We start from the raw sequence: 22,065 nt of genomic DNA, 5'->3' as shown, positions 1-22,065 counted from the left end.
ACCCATGTATTTACAAAAGAACTTTATAACTATTGTGGCCAGTTATAATATCTTTTTTCCCATAGATTTTTAAAGAATGAAGCAGCTTAGTTTGTATATTTACTGTCAAATAATCTAGTAGGAAGCCTGAATGGCCAGTGCAGTGTTTTGGCACTTTCTCTCTTTTTCTTCCTCTTCTTTCTTATTTATTTCAGAAATGAAAAGACTAAGCAGCGCATAATGAACCCTCACGCAGATTAGATAGCCAGGTAGATAGATAGATAAACAGATAGACAGATAGATAGACAGACAGATAGATAAAAAGACAGATACAGTCAAACTATTTGATAAACTGGAATAACTCAGGAAAAAAAATTAATTAAATACCACTTCATTACACTAAAAGTGAGTTTCAGAAGTCCTTTCCTGGAGTTCACTTAAAGTCAATTTGTGCTTAGTAAAGAGTTAATGGCAATAACAGTAGGACTAGGAATTTATCATAATAGCAAATTAGACAGGAAGAAAAAATTAATTGTAATGTGGGACCAATGGCAGCAAACTGTGCACTGTTTCATAAAATAGATTAAGGGTCAGATTTTGAAGTGGTGTAAACTCTCTTGATTTCACGGATTTTATCTCTAACACTTTACTAACCCCGCTTTTGTCTTTGATTCACAACTGGAATTGTTGTGAATTTTTCTCTGCCTCTGTTCCCTGATTATTTCTAGCTGCTAGTTCAGTTAGAAGATATATATACACCTGAAGCTTTGCTGTGCACAGAGAAGTTTGGAAAAGCAAATGGATACAGCAGTGGTTTATAATTTTTGTAAGAGTCCATAACTCATGTTAAACATCAAATGTCTTCTCCAGAAATGTTTGAGCTTTCTTTTTTTTTTTTAAATAAACCAACTGTATAATAGAGTACATATATATCCAATAAAGGTATACTATAGGCAGAATACTACTAAAAATATTTAAGTTGTGGATTTAAACATTCAGCCTCAAACTGGGTAGGCTTGTAAGAACTTAAAGACTGACACTGAGATGGCAAAGGGATTAAATCTGATCTCCCTTTAGATTTATAATGTAAAGCTCCCATCTTGCAAGTTTAGAATCACAGGAAAATAATAGACTCTTAACTGAATTAATTTAAAATGTGTATTTGAATGTCTTACTCTGAGACTCAAACCAGGAACTGTCTTTTAGCTGAGTCAGGAGATACAGCAATAAACTATTAGCTGGAAGTAAGTCTTTGAAGATCTTACAGTGTCATTAATACACATCTAATTAATTAGACTGAAGAACGTAATTCAGTAACATTCTAATTGACTCAGCAGTCCCCAGGAATATGTCAGCTATTTTTTACACACTCTCAAATAAAAAATAAAAATAATTATAAAAAAAAAATTCAGAATATGAAGACTTTTAGCTAAAAGTCTGATTTCAAAGCTGGCCACAATATCTAGGCTCTCTGCCTTCTCTTCTGGATTGTATTTAATTTAATAGAGCTGATATGTTTGGAGTATCAAGTGTACCCTGCACAAAAAATATCTAATTACAGAAAGGAACTCAAAGCCGGAGCAAAGATGACACTAGCTGACAGTCATTCCAGATCCTTGGCTTTGGCACAAGATTTTACATTGTTCAAGTACTAAATATCAACCCAGAAAACCTGATGCTTCCCCTTTGGACTGTGTAGTAAATGAGTTCCATCCTCCAACACATGTGCTTACGCAGTGATATGCCATTAAAACGTGTGAGTAACAGAGTATAAAAGAGTATCTCAGACATAAATCAAATGTGCCCTCTCTACCATGTGCAGCTTTGCCCAGACTTGAATGACGAGGAATGCAAGCAATCTGCATTTTCAAGATAAGACCAACTGCAAATGGCATAAGTGGGTGCCATGGAGAGTATCATTTAACCCCACATGGGAATACTCTAGTATGTAACACATCATCTGTAACTTATTCCCCTTCAAGAAAATACACTGCAATTTTAGAAGGCTTGTTCTAAATTACTGTTAGAATGTAAAGATAAACTCTGAGTAAGGGAAATGTGGAGACAGACCATGTTTTTCAATTTTGACACTTTGCTATTAGGACAGGGCACAAGAGATTATGGCCAAACCTGTTTGTTTTGCTTTCAGCTGAAGTTGTGTTAGCCCTGTGCTGATTGCTCCTGAATATCTTGCCTCTTTTAACACTCACCTTTGTGATACTTTGTGCTGTAAGGGCAAAGTTCTCCCATTTGTGTAATTCCTTTTTCATTGCAGTGGGACCACATACACTTTTTACACGTTGATTAAAACCTAACTGTAGGGCTTGAGGGCAAAACTCATCTTTTCATATTTTCCTCATTTCTAGTGATGTCACGGGGGCTGTACTGGGATGAGGTAAATGGATAAAACCCTACAGAAGTCTTAAAAATAAATTTTCACATGACACTTGAAGAAAAGCCCTGGAAAAAACCTTCTGCAACCAGCTAGCTGAAAGGCTTTATGTTTCAGCATAGTTTCTTTTTCAGTGGAATTTGGACTAACATTTCAACAACTCAGATGAATGTAGAATATTTTCAAACCACACTAGATATCAGCAGCATTTCTGCTTTATGAAATAGTTAAGCAAAGACAATAAAGTCCTGCCTATATTATTGAAGTGAGTATTCAGATTTATGATTAATTAGTCAAGTTTCATGTGATCTATATTTTAATAGGTAGATCCGTTACAATAATAATATAAATGTACAGACTTTCACCACAGTTTGACAGTCCAAGACTGTGGTGATCAGCCACAGAAGAGGAAGGAGTTTTTTTTTTCTAAAGGAGCAATTTTCCAGCAAGAGCATTGACTAGATGAGCTTGAAAATTTCTGAGGAACATAACACTTTTACCAACTTTTTTTCTTTCTTGGAGGATCACATCAGAACACTTGCTTTATTTTGCTAAATAACCTTTAAAATACAATCTACTTTAAAACATTTTAATAAGGTCAGGACAGAAATATTTCAGAATAGTTTGTTTGCCATCAAATTTTCAAAGACTTTGATATATTGATGTGACAATTCAGAAGGAAAACAGATGTCAAAATGTCAGAATTTCCTGTGGGTTGGAGCACTGCTTCAGAGCCCACTCTTATGACAAGTATTACAGTAACTTCTAATAATGAAGACTGATGTGCAGTTTGGGAATATATACCTCTGGATAAACTAATGAGCAGCCTTTTCTAAAGTGGTGTAAGGACCTGGGAATCACTTACTGTTGGAATTGAATGGAACTAGATCACAGTCTAGTGATTTCCACTCATTTGAAAATCTTAGCCACAAAGAACAAAGGAAGGAAGACCTTTGAGCAGGTTGCACCCTTAACTACAACAGATTGCTAAATTTTTGGCCCTAGAATCATGAGAAAAAAATTAATGTTTCATTTCCTGATTTCGCTCAAGAAGTTGAACATCTTCACTGACATTTAACTTTTATTCTTATTTCAAGTGATGGAAAAATGCATAAATAAACTTCACAGTGTCACAATGCTAATTAAAAGAAAGTTATTCAGAGCTTCAACTCAAAATAATTGGAAATTAATCCTGAAAATACTCAAACAAAAGCATATTTTAAAGTAGTTGCAATTTTTTTTTCAAATATAAGTGAAAAGACTAGTAAAAATTTTGATTATAAGGTTAATTTTCTCCATGCTTTTATTTCTGATTTTTTGGCTGGATTTTTTGTTCGTGTGTTTGTTTTGCTTTTATTGTTTACCTACTTGTATTTTGATTTCAATCACTCTTTTCTTTTTTGTGTTTTAACAAAACTCTATAGGCAGTTTGCTTGAAACTACAAACTTGCTGTGTCTGGCAGTCAGATGTCACAGCACTTAGAAATATACTCTTTCTGGATCCTGAAAATGAAAGTATTGAATAGTTACAATGCGAATTCAAGCCATAAGCCTCAGGGTATAAACTGATCACCAGATGGAGTAAGGAAGAAATATCCCCCATTGTATAATATCACATGCACTAAGTGAGTTTAACACCTTCTTCTGAAGTATCCCGAATTGAGACAAGATGCTGGATAAGACAGATTTTTGATCTATTCTGTTAAAACAGTTCCTCTGTTATTATATTTCTCAACCCAATGACTCATTTCATGCAATGGATTCCTGCAGCTCCAACTTGGGTGTCTCACACAGACACCGCAGCAAGCCACAGAAAGGGATCAGGAGACTTCCTTGCTTACTTCAAGCAGGAAGCTGTTACCTTCCCTAATAATTTTGGAAACTATTAGGAACTTCATTAGCAGAGCATTTCAACCCTCCAGCTAGCATCAACAGAAGCAGCAGGTGTTCAAGTCCTTCTGCAAATTCATCCCTTGGTTTACAGCATGTGGTAAATATGCTGTAAGATGGGGGGGGGGGGGGGTAAGGGGAGAAGGATGAAGCAAAAATATAGGAAAAAAAATAAAGAACATATAGAAACGGAAAACTTTCAAATACTCAAGGATGTGCTCCACATGGACATCCCACGGACATCTAAGAAATCAGGAAGGAGATTTTCTCAAGGATCTAAAACTTTATATCCCAAATTGCAATTGTTAAAAAGTTTGAGGACAAGGTTGATGGCATGACCAATGCTACCTGTATCAGTCTCAGTCTCTATTTACCTTTCCAGTTGCTGTCTCTATACTCCCATTTTCTCCCCTCTTCATCTCCTGGCTTTCAATGCACTAGATATTGAGCTATTCTGAACATGTGTTTTGCTCCTATTGCATTTACAGCAAATTTGGTTTATTGACTCTGATGGGAATAGATTTTGGAAGAGTAATGAACTTGAGACTTTCTCCAAGAGTTGACAGTGTCTGAAATCTCCAGTTGGTTACACAGTTTGCATATACACACACACATTAATTTGTGTTGTAAGACTGGGGAAAGGAATCAAGGGAACTCTGAAGATACAACCAACAACATCAGGAAAACTTTCCTGCTCTGGCCTTAAAAGTTCATCCTGTCCTGCAGAAAGCAGCCTGAAGTTACTCAAATCCCACCCCTCTATCCTAAGCACTCTGTGGAATGAGGGATAACTGAATAAATAATGCATATGCAAAGTTTTGTCATTGAACAACACTGTTTCAGTATCAGACTTGATGCTTAATAGTCTAACCATTTTTAACCTGAGATAGATCTGCTTTCTCATTACCCCTAACCCTCAAGCAATGGCATATCTCTTTGACTCACTTATTTTAAATGAAAAGCCAGAATGAAGACCTGTATCAAACACAGGTAAATTATACTGTTATAACAGCACATCCAGCTTTCAGTGAACTAGGACACTGTTTTTTATTTCATTGTAAAAAATTATCCTTTTAATGCAAATCTTAGTATCTGAAGAGAAGCAGGAAGGAGGAGAAGTCGACTCACCTACTTTTCATGGACTTATTCAAGTCAGGAAAGGATTGTGGAAAAAAATTTCCAGATGAGACAGTTCTTCCTTTTTTTTCATGGAGACAATGCATTCCCATCCACACCATGCTTTTCTCTGAAGCCCTAAACACAACAAATAATCATGCTTTAGTAAGCACCTTCTTGACTTATTTGAAGAATCCTTCTGTGATGACATTAAATCCTGACCTTTGACTTTTCCTGTCTGATGCCAAAATGATTATTTCTGCTGCTTCTCAGTTTGACATCACGGAGTAATTGGTTTAGCCTCTGATCCTTCATCTTGTTATCTGATGTTCTTATAGATGTCCATCATGTTTCTGTAGTTAGATTTATAAAGACAGACTTAATATTCCAATAACTATAGGAAAAGGTGCTTCAATTTCAATGAATGTTCTCACCCACAAGGTATAAAAGCCAACAATGCTTTTTTTCCTTGTTTGTTTTTTTTTTTGCCTATTTACCCACAGAAACCGATAAATGACAAGGAGATAACTCAGTTCATAGAAACCAAACAGACAGTCACAGACAAATTTGAAGTCTGCAGAGTTCAGTTCACCTCTGTAGAACAAACTCCATTAATGAGGCTTCTGCTATTGGTGATTACACCTGGATTCAGATAGAAAAAAGAACGAACAAAATAGTTCTTTAATTGAAGTATGTTGTAGATTTGTGATTTCTTAAATAATGAAAGAAAGAAATGACATTAAAAATGAAGCATTAAAATATAAAAGCATTGGTTTCAAAGATGAACTTTTATTTTTCAAGTCAATAAGACATTTGATTTCATATGTTAACAAAAGTGAGGTGAATGTATATGTCAGGTATACATTGGAAATGAAACATTCCTTATGAACCAATTACTTTTATTTTGATGACGGCATATTTTTTCAATCTCCCCTACCAAAAATGCTGACAAACTTCCTTCTAAAACAAAGTTCAAAAGCAATAACACAAACAACTAGTAATTTTGGTTGCTAATAAAAATGCAGCTCAGCAGGAACATGTGGTTCCTATGTAGGCAAAACTCTGTGCTAGCCCACTTCTGATGAAAGAGGAGACTCAGATCAAGGGCTTTGGCCCCCACAGTGGAGCAAATGCAGTCATGCTACTGGAGCTCACAACCTTGTGCTGTCCTGATGTACCAGCTGGGTCAGTGTGGATCACCATTAGCCCTGGCAACCCTACTACCTGCTCCAGTGATGGGTGATCCATGCTCCAGTGACTGCACACACCAGGGAGATTTCCATGAAAAGCTGATGTTAGGAATGCTTGAGCACTTGTAGGCAATGGAAGCTAATAAGCTGAAGAGCTCAAACACACATCAAAGTCAAGAAGCTAATGCGTGGGATTAGCAATAACAATGGCAGTGTCCTGGGTGATTTCCATTTGTGGTGATTTCCATTTGTGATGCTGTGTTCTAAGGCAGATCCTTTGTGACAATTTCTTAATGCATTCATTCAGAGAAGCATAGGTTGTCGCTAATGTGACATTTTAACTTAAACTGTTCAATCAAATCATATTACGTGTCATTTGTTACTTGGTTGGAGCACTGAGGTTGTTTCTATCATTGCTGATTTCCTCCAAGTGCAGGTCACATCATTAGCTGAAATCAGTTCAGGAGCTCCATTTTACATTAGCACTTTTTCTTTAAAAAAAAAACAACCACATTTATACCTTTGTTTTTATACTAGTGTTTTCTTCAGTATTATATTTGCTGCCAGAACTTGTGTTGCTCTAGTCAGTTTTTCAGGTAGGTAGACCTCTTGTTCACAATTTGCATATGATTATTGTGGTTAATCCTAGTACCCACAAGAGTAAAGAATTTCCCACCAAATCAGCATATTTTTAAATCTCATTCATGCCCACACTAACAGAAATAAATAGAATTGGTTTCAATATTCCATTCAATCTCTTCTCTGCAGGGCTGCTCCAGCACCACATTATCACTGTCACCTGCCAGAAAACCTCTGCTGTGCAACTTTACTGGCTGGAGAACACATCCCTTCTCTTGCAAGTAGATGTTGATGCTGGTTTTGCTCTCTTTCTTTAGTCCATCTTTTACTACCTTATCTTCTGAATCTGCTTGCTGCCATTGACTCTCCATCCTGGACTGTATGTTGTCCTTTATCCTTTGGTTTAGATAGTTGTGAAGTTCCCCCCAGCCTTCTCCCCGTTCTCTGGCATACAAACTGTGAGTTTTATTTCTAATGCACAAATTCAGCACTTTGCAAATTCCACTTGCACAGTAGCTTCTGGCCTAAGTCTATTCCCACTGAGGTCAGCTGGCAGTTTGCCATAGACTTCAGTGGGAAGAGTATCAAACTGTTATTTTAAGTGCAAATTCAGTCCCAAATCTGCAATTTGAAGGATGACATTATGTCTCAGCCCCACTCAGTTTGATCCGTTGATATTTTAGCCAGTTTAACATCTTAGATCATGTTCTTGGCATGTTGCTCTGAAGCTGGACACTCCTCCATCTTTTGTTACTGTCATGATTGCACTCTCCATGGGTTCTTACAGTGCTCTCATCACTGTTGTATCTGAGGCCCTTCCAATTATTCATTTAGTGACTAACATTGCTCACATGCAATTCATTTCTGGGCTCCCAGGAGGAGCTCAGTGGAGAGTTTTGCCATGGTTTCCTCTTCCCCACATCAAACACAATCTATCCCCTGCCCTACCCATCAACTAAAAATTAGAGTTGGTAAGAACATTCTGTCTCAAAAAATCCCTCTCCAGCCATAATGAATGTTTCCAAGGTCAAGACATTGCACTGTTCCCTATGTAAGGGTATGTTTTTGCTCCAGGATATATCCTGATACAGATGTCTGGGCTACCTAACTCTGCAGGAGGCCATCTACATTCCAGATGTGGATCTTTGTTCAGATCATACTGGTATTATGTGCCGTAGTCTTGATTATTTCTCAAATATAGCCTGAGGGATCTAGCATAAAACACTTAGACAGATGTGCTGCAGGTATGGCTTGCCACAAGATTTGAAGGATGTCCTTGTCTTTGATCTTGGGCAATGTCCTTGTCCTCCCACGTCCATCCATGGAAGCTTCTATTCCCTCACTCTCTCCATACACCCCCCACTTCTGTCTATAGACACAGTGCAGAACTGGCACTGCAAAGTGAAAGAATGACTTGTTCATGTAATGTCTCAGGTTCAGTACTGTCCAAAGGCTGGCAAGTAAAAGAAAGAAGAGACAAATGTCATGGGTTAGAACAGCAAGTGATATAAGTGTGCTACTTATAGAAAAATTGTAGTATTTATATTAGAAAGGAAAATAATATTTCACAGAAGCTGCAAAACTCCAAATTGTATGAAACCAACACGTTTAAAAATTAAATCTTCATGAGCTTGTCTCAGAGGATGATTTCAAACATTGGTCTGAACTGAATGTGCACAGAGGGCATTAACAAAGGATATGAAATATTCAGATTTCCCAGTCATCTGTTTGGCTCTGCACACATGCAAAATCAGTCTGTTGCAGGAGGATTAAACTGAGGTCTCATCCCTCCTCACTGTCATTATGCATCAATGCGTAAGACCATTATGCAGAAAGAAAGGAGGGTTAAACAGGCCTCTGTTTTCTTTTCTCTTTCCATCAAAAATCATCTTTTGTGAAACTAAAACTGAAACAGTTTGAAACTGAATAGCAGGGGTTTTCTGTCTTAACAAAATATCATATTTTAACAACAAAAAACTAATCAAAAGTATTACCTATCTCTTTGTGAACAATTGGCATGAGAATCTAAGGGTTGTTTTGGTTTGATTTTTTAAAAACCATGAAAAAAGTGAATACATATGAAAGTAAAAACTCTTATTTTTCAAACAGTTCATCATTTTGCAAGTGAATCATGACTGTGGCAAATAAAATACTTCTGGATGATCCAGTCTGTGCAAGGGAAGAGCAGACGGTGCAGAATGCCACTTGTCCTGCTGGTCCTCAGAAGTGCTATATTCATCTAAAAGCAGATTGGTAACAGTGAAAATGTAAAATATTCTGATCCCAGACAGTCACTAGACTGATTTACAAGTAATATGACTCTTCTTAAAAATAGACCAAACCATAAACCAAACAAAAATCACTTGAAGCTGAAGTATTGGATTTTGGGGCCTTCCTCTTTTTTAAAGTACAAGCTGAAATTCTCACTACTTAGCTAAACAGCATGGCTTTAAGAAAACATCTGATTTTGGGAATACAACAAGAAAATCTCGACAACACTGTCATGTAAAGTGGAATAGCTACACTGGGAGCAAAATAGTCTGTTTTGGTTAGCATAAAGCATACTGGGTCCTCTGAAGGAAAACATTATTTTCATTAGGAGTCTTTATTTAAAATCTGGACAAGTTTAGGAATGATATTTGTATAAAACTTTCATATGTTTCTTTTCATTAAAACAGTTGTAACCTTTCTCTGTCCCCAGTGTTTATGCTTTTAATGGGTCCCCTGAATAAAGCACTCAGATATTATAAATAATCACTTTTGCAATTAGCCTTCCAACTTTCAAAGAAGTTATTGGATAGATCAGGAATGCAACGGGACCAGTTAGGTTATTATGGAATCATTAATAGGCAAATAAATTCTGAAACAGCATGGGAATCAAAACTTCTCTTTCAGAAATGGTCTTTATTTTTTTTCTTTTTGTTAAAGTAAATTGCTTTAATGATTCATTCCACAATAGTCAAATGTCTGCAGGGAAGTATTGCCTTTGAGGGTTATCTAAATAGTTATTCAGCTTAGTATAAGTCCACAGTGGAAGATGGAATCTACATTAATAACATGAAATATGGCAAAAAAACCCCCACGATCTATAAAAAAAATCTATGAGTGAGATTAATTTTCCTCAAATAAGAAACTTTCCCTTGTTATAAAAATCAGCCTGAAAAGTCTTACATATATCAGTAAAGATTTTCCTATTTATTATGACACATCAATATAATGAATGTCAAATTTGACTCCTTTTAGAAATCACACTTTTCCATTTCTTCTTCTGAAATACTACCTTTTAGAGAACCTTACTGAGTTCTGGTAAATTTTCTCTCCCACTCCCCCTTTGCTCAAGAGACATGCTACAGGGCAAAAATCCAGGGTATCTAAGCATGTAAAAAGAATCTTAAGCAATAGTTCCATGTTTTTCCCTGATATGTTTCTTAATATTTTCTTTTGCATTGTTGTTATAGCCACAGGGGCTGGGTTTTGTTAGAGATGGCAGAAGAAAGGAAGATATTTAAATAAATTCTAAAAAGTGTCCTTTTAAGCTTTATTTTTAAAATTATTTTTAAAATTAACTTGAGGGAGATCTTTATTTTCATAGGAGTTGCGATAGCAGAATAAATTAGCCACTCATTCTAATATTATTCCTTGTCAGAAGCTGAGGGATTTAGTAGAAGGAACTCAACAAAAATGCACTTTAGAATTCCCTACTATCCTATAGAAAACAAACTACAAAAAAGCTTCTGTTGTCAATCACCATTTATCTTGCAAGGATAGTAGGAATTAGTAAAATTGTTCAATACTGGATAAACAGACATCTAATTACTAAATTATTCACTGTTACTGCTGGGCATTTGGGGAGAGTGCATTCTAAAGCCTGGTCTTTTTCTATTTATAATATATACTGATATATTGCCATGCCAGACTCACAGCCATATAAGCTGAGAAAATTGTACTGTTGACAGTCACATCTTTTACCAAGTAAGAACAGAAATTCTATGCCACAAATCCAAATTTAAGGGTTATATACCCAAACCTTTCTGTACCATATGTTTAGCTGGAGATTTTGATCTAACACAGTGACAGTTGGATATAATCTTTATTGGTCTTACCTTTGCAGAGGTTAAATGCACAAATGAAACCAGTCTGTGTGGATTTAACTAGATTTTTAAAATGATATGAACAGGGTGGCAAAATGCACACACAGAAAACACAAGCATCTTTCCTTTGGTGACCTAGGTCTGATTTGATTCAGCACAGAAGCATAGAAAATGTTAAAGGTCTGGGCTATGTTTTTGAAAAAAGACGCCATAGAAAATATGCACACAAATTACTATAATGAAGGACAGTTGGCAAAAATGATAAGAATGATAAGGGGAAAAAGCGAGCATATTTCAGTCTGAAATAGTCTTTCACTATCACAAACCATCTGTTTCCACAAAGAGGTGGAATGATACTTAGCAGTGTTTTCCTAGCTGGAAGTAAGAATAAGGAAAGTATTTCTGTCAATTCCCCATGATGATGCTAGCAATTGTTTAATGCCATGGTTCTAAAAATCTTTTCTTTGAAGTCAGACTCCCAGGAAGCACTGAATTCACAGTTTGTGGCAATGTCTTAATGTAATCAACAAATAATTCTTATTCTTGCACTCCAAAGCAAATAGAAATATTCTGTATTCAATAGTAAATTATTACTTTAAGGAAAAAATAAACAAACACATGAAAAAAGTACTTCAGAGCAAGTTTCATTTTAATCAGCAAATAAGTTTAATTTTTGCCATTTTCTTTCCCAACTCATCCCAGGCAACACAGGAGCTGTTTGATTTTTAGACTTGTTGACATTTAAAAACAATGAAATAATGAGAAACACCATAATTAAAAAGTCTTTTATAGAAGGAATCACAAAATTAAATGAGTGACTTAGAAAATATTTTTAAATAACTAGGAGAAAAATTAGTTGGGTTTTTTCCTTTTAATTTTCTGAACACGTAGTTCCATTTGAAGCTTTTAAATGAAAATTGAATGTATCTACTACAGTTTGTGAAATAAAACAATTAAGTCAAGGTTTAAGTTCAGCTGAAATTTGCCCAGGACTTTTCAAATGGTGGTATAGGACAGAAGCTGCTTCATTTGAACTATTTTCTGATGCAGAAGCTTCTTAGTGAGGAATAATGTCAGACTGTGAGTTACAATCCATTTCTTCAATGCTGCTTACATCATCTTCTACCTAATCATGAAGAGGTCAAAAGATTTCAAGAAGAAAACTCACTTAATAGAGTCCTACTTAGCACAGGTCAGACAGCAAAATGGGATTCTAAAATTATGCAGTCAAAGTGTGTCTTTGCTCAAGTCACATGGAATTGCTGTGAATTTATGACCATGCCCATGCACTGCATTATCAGTTAAATGAATGCACCAAGCAGAAATCTTTCAGTAGCACAAATAATTTTGTACTTTGCTGGCATATACTGCATTAAGGTGGAAAAAGAATGTTCCCTCAGTTGATATGGACTCCAAGTCTATTATAGCTTGCTATCTCTCTTAATCACTTCAAACAATTAATTTGGAAGGAATTTTGAATAATAAAAGATATTTAGATCTCTATCTTCAATACAGAGTTTAGGCAATTTTGTTGTGGATTTTGAGAGATCATTGATTATGCACAGTTAACAGGGACCCACAGCAGCATTTGGCCATTCTCAGGAGATTTCTCTACCACTCATGAATGAATACTGTTCACTGGAACCTCGGGAGTTGGTTCATCAGGAGAAGGCTTTCAAGTGAAAAAAAATTTGAATAAATATTTTGGCTATGCAGAGGAGATAAATTTGTATTGATAGCTGTTAATGGAAGTAAAGCTGGTGACAGAGACTTCTTCAGAACTCCAAACCACCTTTTAAAAATTTGAGAGTTTAGGTTATTTACAAGGTTGGACAAGTAGTTAGGATGAGGGACAGAGAGTCAATGATTGTTGAATGAGATCCATTTATAGGACTAAGTTTCAGATAACTTATGAATCACACTAGGGATTAGGAAACTTTCCTGCTTGCAGTTTGGGTCCTAGCTGTGTGCTATAGCACCTACACCAATAAGAGTGCAAAAGACCAGATTTTTGGTGCTAACTCCATATTCTTAAGTCAAACTAAATTTTTCTTACTTAGCAGATGTTACATACAGGCATCTTGGAATTTGAGAATAGATCAACATGGCAACAGAGAAATAGTTTATGTTTTTTAACAACATTTGAATTAATTTCATCTGTGACCAACTTCCATGTAGTTGATAAGTGATGAATCTGGTGCCTAGTGTGCCAGATTTCATAGCTATGGTTCCACAAACTCTGTGATACACTCATTTTAAGGTTTAGCAAAGCAGTCTTTACAGCACAGTACTAAGCTAAAACACAAGTCAGATTCAAACGTACTATGCACTAAAATGAGGCTATGACAAAAATAAATAAAGGAGGATGTGATTTTTAGGCATGCCTTGGAAATTTCAAGACTGAATTTACTGAAGCTGGAATTCAGTCAATGTGTTGGAGGAATATCAGCCTGGCCTAAATTAAGATAACTATGAATGATTTAAAGGACTGACCAAGGGCTGGGATTGTAGTCCATCACATTTCTGGTACTTTCAGATATATCATTTATGATAAGCAAGTGGGAATGATGGCTGTTATCCTGTGATCAGTGAGCAGATGGATCCCATATTTCAATAGGAAGTAAAGCTACAAATGACAGCCAGACAATGATGGCTTTTGCCAATAGCTTTTGATAGAATATCTTTTGTAATAAAATCAGATCCTCGTGTATGGTCTATAAAACAGCATTTCAGAAAAGGCTTTGAAAGATCTTTATTTTTTCCTTTTAAAAATTGTGCTTCTGCAACAATATCTACAAAGACATAGGCCAAATATTCAACATCTGTATATCTTACTTCTTATTTTGAACAGGCACTCGGTACATTCACAGATGTATTTTCCCCCAAATAATACAAACCAGAAAACACATTATCATTTCCATTAGTTCTTTATCAAGAGAAAGGAAAAAAATTCTATTGTTTTCATTTCGGGTTGAGATTTTTACTAAATCTGCCACCTTTGAAACAATAATGCTTATGACACTGCAACATAGACATGGTCACTCAGCTAGTTTAGGACTTACCTTGTCCTATTATGCTTTAAGATATGTCTTTAAAAGTGTATCATGCATATATCTCTCCTTGTCCCCCCAAAAATATGATCAAGATTTTGGATTTCTCTCTCCTACAAGTATCACGTATCAAATCAATGTCCAAGAAGGTAGTGTGACCACTAAAATATTGGCCTCTTCTTCTAGACCAAAATTAAATCTTCTCCACTTTCTTGACACATATATTGCCGTTAATGTTTCTAAAACTGTTCCTGTTATTGTAATTATTTATATATATGTCTTAGTCAAAGTTCAGATTTGTGGCTAAATGTAAGTCTGTATTGTGCAAATAAAATTATTCATCTTTGAAAAATGCTGGTGTATGACAAGATGCAATACAGTATGAGACATACAGCAATCTTCAACATGCACTTTCCTGATCTTTGGGTTCCTGTCATTTCATTTAACCAACTGGTTGCACATTGCATAAATCAAGCTTCCCATATTATGTCTGAAATTTCATCAGTTTCTTAGTATTGTGTTTTCCTTCTTCAAATAACTTCTATATATAAATGTAATCCTACATTCTGTTATGAATAAAAAAGGTCTCCTCCCAGTCTAAACAAAAGCAGAACACATCACACAAAAACTAAAATCTAGAAAATAAACCCCAGAAGATTTAGTGTTGTGTGTGGAGAAAAAAAGACAAGAGCACTCATGATGAAAAAAATTCTTTTAATAGGAACTGAATGGAGTTGGATCAATGCATAAAATAGCATGTGCTTCCTACCACTTGTATTCCAGAGCATTTTCATTTATCATGGAGGACTTTCATATGCTGCTTTAGTGACATCAAAAAGGACCAAGGAGAGAAGCTGATGTATGCAACAAGGTAATTGTGAATTCCTGACGGAAAGGCATGTCTGCAAAATCAAATTTAGACTGTATTCTTTTCACAAAAGAAATAACTTGAAGTGAAAGGTGCAATATGCACGTTTCATGCAATGTACTTTACTTTACTAAAAATCCATTCCATGAGAATATGGTTATGATTTTCTTACCTGGCAACATATTCGCTACTGCCATTTTCTTCTGTGTGGACAAGAAGTATGTCAGCAGGGACTTGGACTCTCTTCTTCTGAGATTGCCTTGATGCCAGGTAAACAGATTCACATGGTTTTGGTTTTGTCCACAACTTCATCCAGGCAGAAAAATCTGAAAATTCTGAAAACTGAAAAATGCTATTACTTACTCCCTGTTTAAAATCTTGGATTCTAATCTGCTTTGGTTTAATCCAGCAACCAAGCACCATGCAAACTCTTGCTCACTCACCCACCAGCAGGATCAGGGAGAGAATGAAAGGGTAAAAGCTGGAAAACTCATGGGTTGAGATAAGGACAGTTTAGTAGGGAAAGCAAAAGCTGCACACACAAGCAAAACAAAAGAAGGAATTAATTCACTGCTTGCTGTGGGCAGGAAGGTGTTCAGCCAACTCCAGGAGAGCAGGACCCCATCAGGTGTAAGGGTTATTTTGGAAGACAAATGTCATCACTCCATATGTCCCCTCTTCTTCCTCTTTCCCCCCAGCTTTATATACTGAGCATGATGTCACATGGTAGGGAGTATCCCTTTGGTCAGTTTGGGTCACATGTTCTGGCTGTGTCTCCTCCCAACCTCCCATGCATCCCCAACATCCTCACCAGCGTGGCATCATGAAAAGCAGAAAAGACCTTGGCTCTGTGTAAGCCCTGCTCAGCAATAACAAAAACATCCCTGTATTGTCATCACTGCATTCAGCACAAATCCAAAACATTGTCCCATAGTAGCCACTGTGCAGAAAATTATCCCAGCCAAAAGTAGCACAAAATCTAATTGATGTAATCCTCCTCCTCTTTATGTAATGGCATCCTGCAGATGACACTGCAAAGAACAACTGAACCTCAAAAACATCCAGAATGTGTCTTCGCAATACAAAGCAGATACATGCAGAAAAGGGTTGTTTCAATAGCTGGTTTGCTCGCCAGCAATTGAAGATCTAGAGTTCACTTACTTTTCTGTACCACAAATGTTAAAGTTGTGATTTAGGGCTACATCCTAAATAAGACTCACTGCCACTTTGTGTCACAGCTCCTGAGCTTTAGCTGCTCAGTCTCCTGAATGAAAATTTTTATTCTGGATTTTATGACCGGCCTGCCTACACAAAGATGAAAACGTATTGGAAAAGTCGGGGGTAATACTCAGCTGATGGTCAGATGAACAACTGGCAATCCTGTTTGTTCCCCAGGAAAGCAACTGGTAAGTTTTCTTTGGCCATGCCATATTGAGTTTGCTCTCAGCACTCCACTGACTCACACAAATCCACCCATCTTTGTGTATGCCACAGTCACAGCCTGTTTGGGTCACTTACACAATTGTTTCAGATCCAGCAGTACAAGTTGTCTCAAGTACATCAGATTCACTACCTTACATAGGTATATACATAAGGAATCAGAAGAAGGATGGGCACTGAATTTGCTATTTTACATTATCAAGGCCATATTACTATTTCCCATGTAATTGGGAGCAGTGGTACTTTTTCTACACCATAATCAGTAATAGACACATGTTCCTGTTTGGCATTCATTAACGTAGCTCTCACAGTGCAGCCCATGCATACCCTTAGGTATACTCTGGGTATACCACACATATTCTGCAGTCTTTACCCTAAAAATATGCTGGAAGACACAAATGAAGACACACTGAATATTGACTTGTGTCAGATTAAGAAACAGGGAATTTCTAGTCTTTTCTCCATTAAAGGAGAATTATCAGTATTTCCTGCAACTTTCTTACTACTGATCTTGAAAACGACTCTTCAAAAAGCTTTGGTCCACTGGTATGTTTTGGGGAATGGAGCTGTTTACCTTAGCTGTTGACATCTGAGGGTTTTTACTTTAAGGGCAGCAACAATTTCATACTGTGACCCGTCCTCCCTGTAATGCAGCATGACCCAAAATGCATATTACTTTGAATTCATAGCAAAATTTGGTGTTTCCTTAAATAATAAACCTTAATGACAATGACTCTCATGTGAGTATTTTTAAAAGCCTCCTATGTTCCCAAGCTGTCAACTTCCAAAGCTAAAACAACAGTTTCAGTGCTGCATATGCCAACACCTGATCTCAACTTGAAATCCCTGACAATGATCCATCCACTGAGAAAAGCAAGTCTAGTACATGTTAGCAGATACAGTCCAAACACTGAGTGTTTGTGGTTGTTTTCTTTACGAGGGAAAAAATAACAGCCAAGTTTTCTTGGGAGAAAATTAAAGACCCCACCTAACTGTGAGAGGAGCAGAGAAGGCGCAGCTTGCACCTAACACTGGAAGACGTAATTGCAATGTAATGTAATTGCAACACTGGAAGATGTTAAAAACGATACCCATTAACACTTTTATTGCAAGGCAAAGAATCAAACTTTGACCAAAGAGTCAGGATTTGTCATTTCCTGTCCTAACAACACTTCAGTTTCATCTAACAACTCTTAAAACTGCTTGTTAACTTTTTCCGTTGATATATTCAGTTACAAACTGTTATAAAGAACTTAAAGCAAAAAAGAGGGAGGGAGATAATGTGTATCAGCAATTCATAAATTGTCCTGTCTAACCTGGTGTGCATTTTTGTTCAGTATTTGATGAACATTCCTGCAGAAACGTGCTTGGGAACTGCAGATTCTCTCATTCTGCACCACTATCACTATTATTCTACACAGTAACTACATGGATGCAGTGGTGCAAATATATGAACCCCTAAGTATCCCCTAAACCATATTTTACTTCACAGAAATATAAATGATTATGAGCAGGCTGTTAGCTCTCAGTTGCTTGTTTTCACAGTACATATGGACTCTGTGTGTGAACACATCCCAGAACACTTCCCGCCATTTGAATCATGAAGGGCCGGATTTTACCTCATAGCTCTTACTTTAAGCACAGACTTCCTCAGCTAACAGCCCTTCTGGTTTCTAAGGGCCTGAAAAGAGGCACCACACATGGAAAAGAGTGGAGGAGGGGGAGCTCAGGAAGCCAATCAACGTTGGAAATATTTCTGAGCAGCTACAAAAGATATTGTGAGATTCTTCCTGAGACTCATCGCTAATTGTCCTGAAGTCTGACCTTGCTAAACTCTTACAGAGAAAATGACAGATTTCAGCTTAATTAGCTTTTGTTGCCTTGAGTGCACACAAACCAGTGCTTCATTTAAGCTCTTACCAAGTGAGTGGTGTCAGAAAGAAGCTGAAGGATTTCTTTCGTTCTTTCTCTCCCTCTGACACCCGCCTCTGCTAACGAACGTGTCTAATCAGCCAGGCTGTGCAGAGCACCTCTTCTCCTGCAGAAGCTGGAAGTGCTTTACCAGCTGGATGCAGAACCAGATCTGGGACATGCTGGCAGAATTCCCACTTACTTCAATGGGACCAAGATTGATCCTACATGAGACATTATCAACTGCAGCCACCTGTGGAGAGGGAGTGGGGGAACACAGGGGAGGGAGTGGGGGAACACAGCAGCTGTTTAGCAGCGCATGGTAACACAGAAACAAGAGTTCAGGCTCAGAAATGAAGAATACCATATCCAATTGCAACTGCAGGTGGAATTTAGGTGAGCAGAATGCTCTTGCCGCAGTTGGGATTTGGCATCAGCTTTCAGGCCAGCGGTACCCTGAGACCTTTCCTAGTAAAGGGTCAGGAACACAGTGGTCTAATGGGCACAGCATGGGACTGGGAAACAGGCATCCTTGAGAGCGGCGATGTGGCTGTCCTTGGAAATAACATGCTGACCGTCTGTTAACAAATTAGCCTCCTTAACCTTTCATAAATCCCCTGAAACACAGGGTGTTGTGCTGAAGGCTAGAACAGGAGGTGGACCAGTCAGCCTATTTATTTTCCGGCCTAAAGATTTTTTTTTTTTTTTTTCTCAAAAGTTTCCCTCTGCCCATAGCTGTGGACAGATGTAGCAATGCCTTCTCTCCAGTTATCCCCATAGTGAAAACACTTAGCGGGCTGGGAGACAGTCACACTCCCTTAGAGCCAAAGGTGCTCCTGAGGCAGCCCAAGATGGATGGACCATCAGTTTGGCTTGAGGGTAACTGTAAAGCACAATGTCAGTACAGTCTTTAAGGACAATGGTTGTTGCTAATCATCTAGAAATGCACACATTAAAAAGCTATTATTGAATTTAAATTAATAAGCATAGAGCTGCCTATTGTGCATTGCTCTGCATGTATCAATCTAAATCATTGTGCAGCCCATGGCTTCCCTAAACTGTCTGTTGGCTTTAGGCACATTCTCAGCAGAGTGGTGAGTCTCAGACAGTCCTTGCTCAGGAAAGACTTCTAAGACACTTCCGATTCCTGAACCTTGCACTAACAGTCTTGCCATTTCCATAACATGCTGCAGACTTTGTTCCTCTGAAATCTCCAGTTTCACTCTCTAGTTTTACATGGCTTTAATAAAGAGGAGAAAACTCTGATTTTTTTTTGTTTATTGTAGTACGAATAAAATATGCATTTGTTTCAGTTGCCTTTGCATATAAGATTGAAATATTTAATAAAACAGCAGGTCTGGCAAAAATGTAGCTTATTTAAGCTTCAGTTATAATATCGACTCAATAAACTTCAACATTCACAAATAGATACCTCAGTTTTATTAGTCTATAAATAGTTATATTACAGACTGAAAATCAGCCTCATTCTCAAAGTCAACCTAAGAACAACTCATGTTTTACAAATAAAAAGAGAAAGGTGTATGGCATACAATTCCTGTGCTGGGCAGAGTGATGAATTTCACCTTAAGAGAAAACATAATCTTTATTGATCAAATGTGATATATTAATCATAATCCTTGCAGCTGATCCACTTAATGTGATGTTTCATTTTGGAATTTGGAGGTTATATGCTTTTGTAGTCTCTTCCTTTCTTCCCAGCCAAAATACATCCTGAGACAGTCACTGGGGGAGAGAGAACGGAGATGAATCATCATCAAAACTGAAAAATTATGCAAATGTTTAGAAATAATATTTTTCCATTTTTTATTTGTATTTTTATGGATTCATATGCTTTGCATCCAGTTTTTACAGCCAAGATGTTCACAATCTGTCTTAAAATGTGATTATTACTATTAATTTATACAAAAAATATCCTTAGACAAAGTCATATGAAATCTCTGAGAGAGGACACAAAAACATTTGCTTTTTCTTTGTCTTTTTTGAAAGCACATGGAAATCTAAAATATTTTCCAATTCCACTTACGGCTTTGACATTTTTTCTGGGGTTTTTTGAAGAGTTTTGAAAGTGAAGATTTAAAAAATATTTTAAGAAAATAATTAGTAGTGAAAACATTTTAGTAAATATATTTTAAAACAAAGATTAAAATATTTTTGAAAAATAAAACATTTTAAAGGGTTAAATTTAGAAAATGGAAATTATGTGAAATTATATGAAATTATGTTAATGTATTTTTATTTTAATATTTCTGGCAAGTATAGATAACTGACCTAGTAACAGATTTGTTTATATTGATAGTATTTCAGAAATTAAAAAATACATCTTCTACAAATTTACCAGCAACTTCAATTTGGGCAAGGGAAATGGCACTACGGTCTTTAAACTCTCAGCCCTAAAATTTTGTGCTTTGCAAATGGACTATGCTGTCTCCATACCAAAATACCTGCCAAGCCCTCTGTGCCTCTTACTTCCTTGTCAGATATTACACCACCAGAAAGTATCTGGCTTTGGGTATGGTTCCTTTTAGCAGGAGAAATAACATAGGCAGAAAAAGAGAGTAGAACACAAAAAGGAAACCAAACACACACATACACACAAAACAAAACAAACAAACAAAAAAAAACAAATTAAAAAAAAAACAAAAGGCAAAAAAACCCAACTACTAAAAGAGTCTCCCTCCCAAAACCAAAAAGACAAAAGAATGCTCCACCCCCCAAAAAAAAAAAAAAAAACAAATCCAGCCAAAGTGCTTCTATATCATAAGAGGAAGAGAGTAGAATATGAAATGCCACCAAAACTGAGATATGTCTGGGCTTCTTACAAATATCACAGCCTTCTATGTTTGGAAAGATTATTTCCTTGGCTTGTACTATTTGAAACTATTGGATTGACATTGGACCAGCAGTCCATATTAAAAAAAAATCACCTGGAAATGTTCTTATGTTTTTTTCGATTTTTTTTTAGTATCATGTGGAAAATCTTATGCTTTCAAGCACAAAACACTTTGATTTTAAATTATACACAGCAACCACATTAGCAAAAAGAGAAAGGAGAGCTCTCAGTAACAGCTCCAAAAATTTTCTTTGTAAACAAAAACTCCATCTGGTCTCCAATTCACCTCACAGTGTTTGGTTTGCATCTGCAACTGAATGCTAAAGCTAATGCTTAGGAAAATCTTCCTCTGAAGGCAGACCGACACTGTGACTTTGTAGTGATATTTATAAGTTGTGGAAACACCTGATTCTGAAGTATTTCTCTGTATAACAGTGGAGTTATCTGATAGACCAGAGAGTCAAAAAGGCAGAAGACAATGGGCTTAACTGGGGGAAGAAAAGATCAAGCAAGCAAAAAACAAGTCTTACTACAGCTGTCAGACCAGATGTTTCAGCTACACATTGGCAAGTGACAAACTCAAGGTTACAATTTGTTATGTATCCTTACCTGAACAAAAAAGGAAAACAGATATTGGTGTTTCTAACACATTTTAAGCTAATCACTATTTTGATATATGGAAACACAACCTTACAAATCTCTTTTGTA

The sequence above is a fragment of the Manacus candei genome, unplaced genomic scaffold (assembly GCF_025592945.1).
Source record: "Manacus candei isolate 608988 ecotype Guabito, Panama unplaced genomic scaffold, ASM2559294v1 h1tg000042l, whole genome shotgun sequence".
NCBI classification, from domain to species: Eukaryota; Metazoa; Chordata; class Aves; order Passeriformes; family Pipridae; genus Manacus; species Manacus candei.
The sequence above is the reverse complement of the archived record's forward strand: the minus strand, read 5'-3'. Positions refer to the sequence as shown.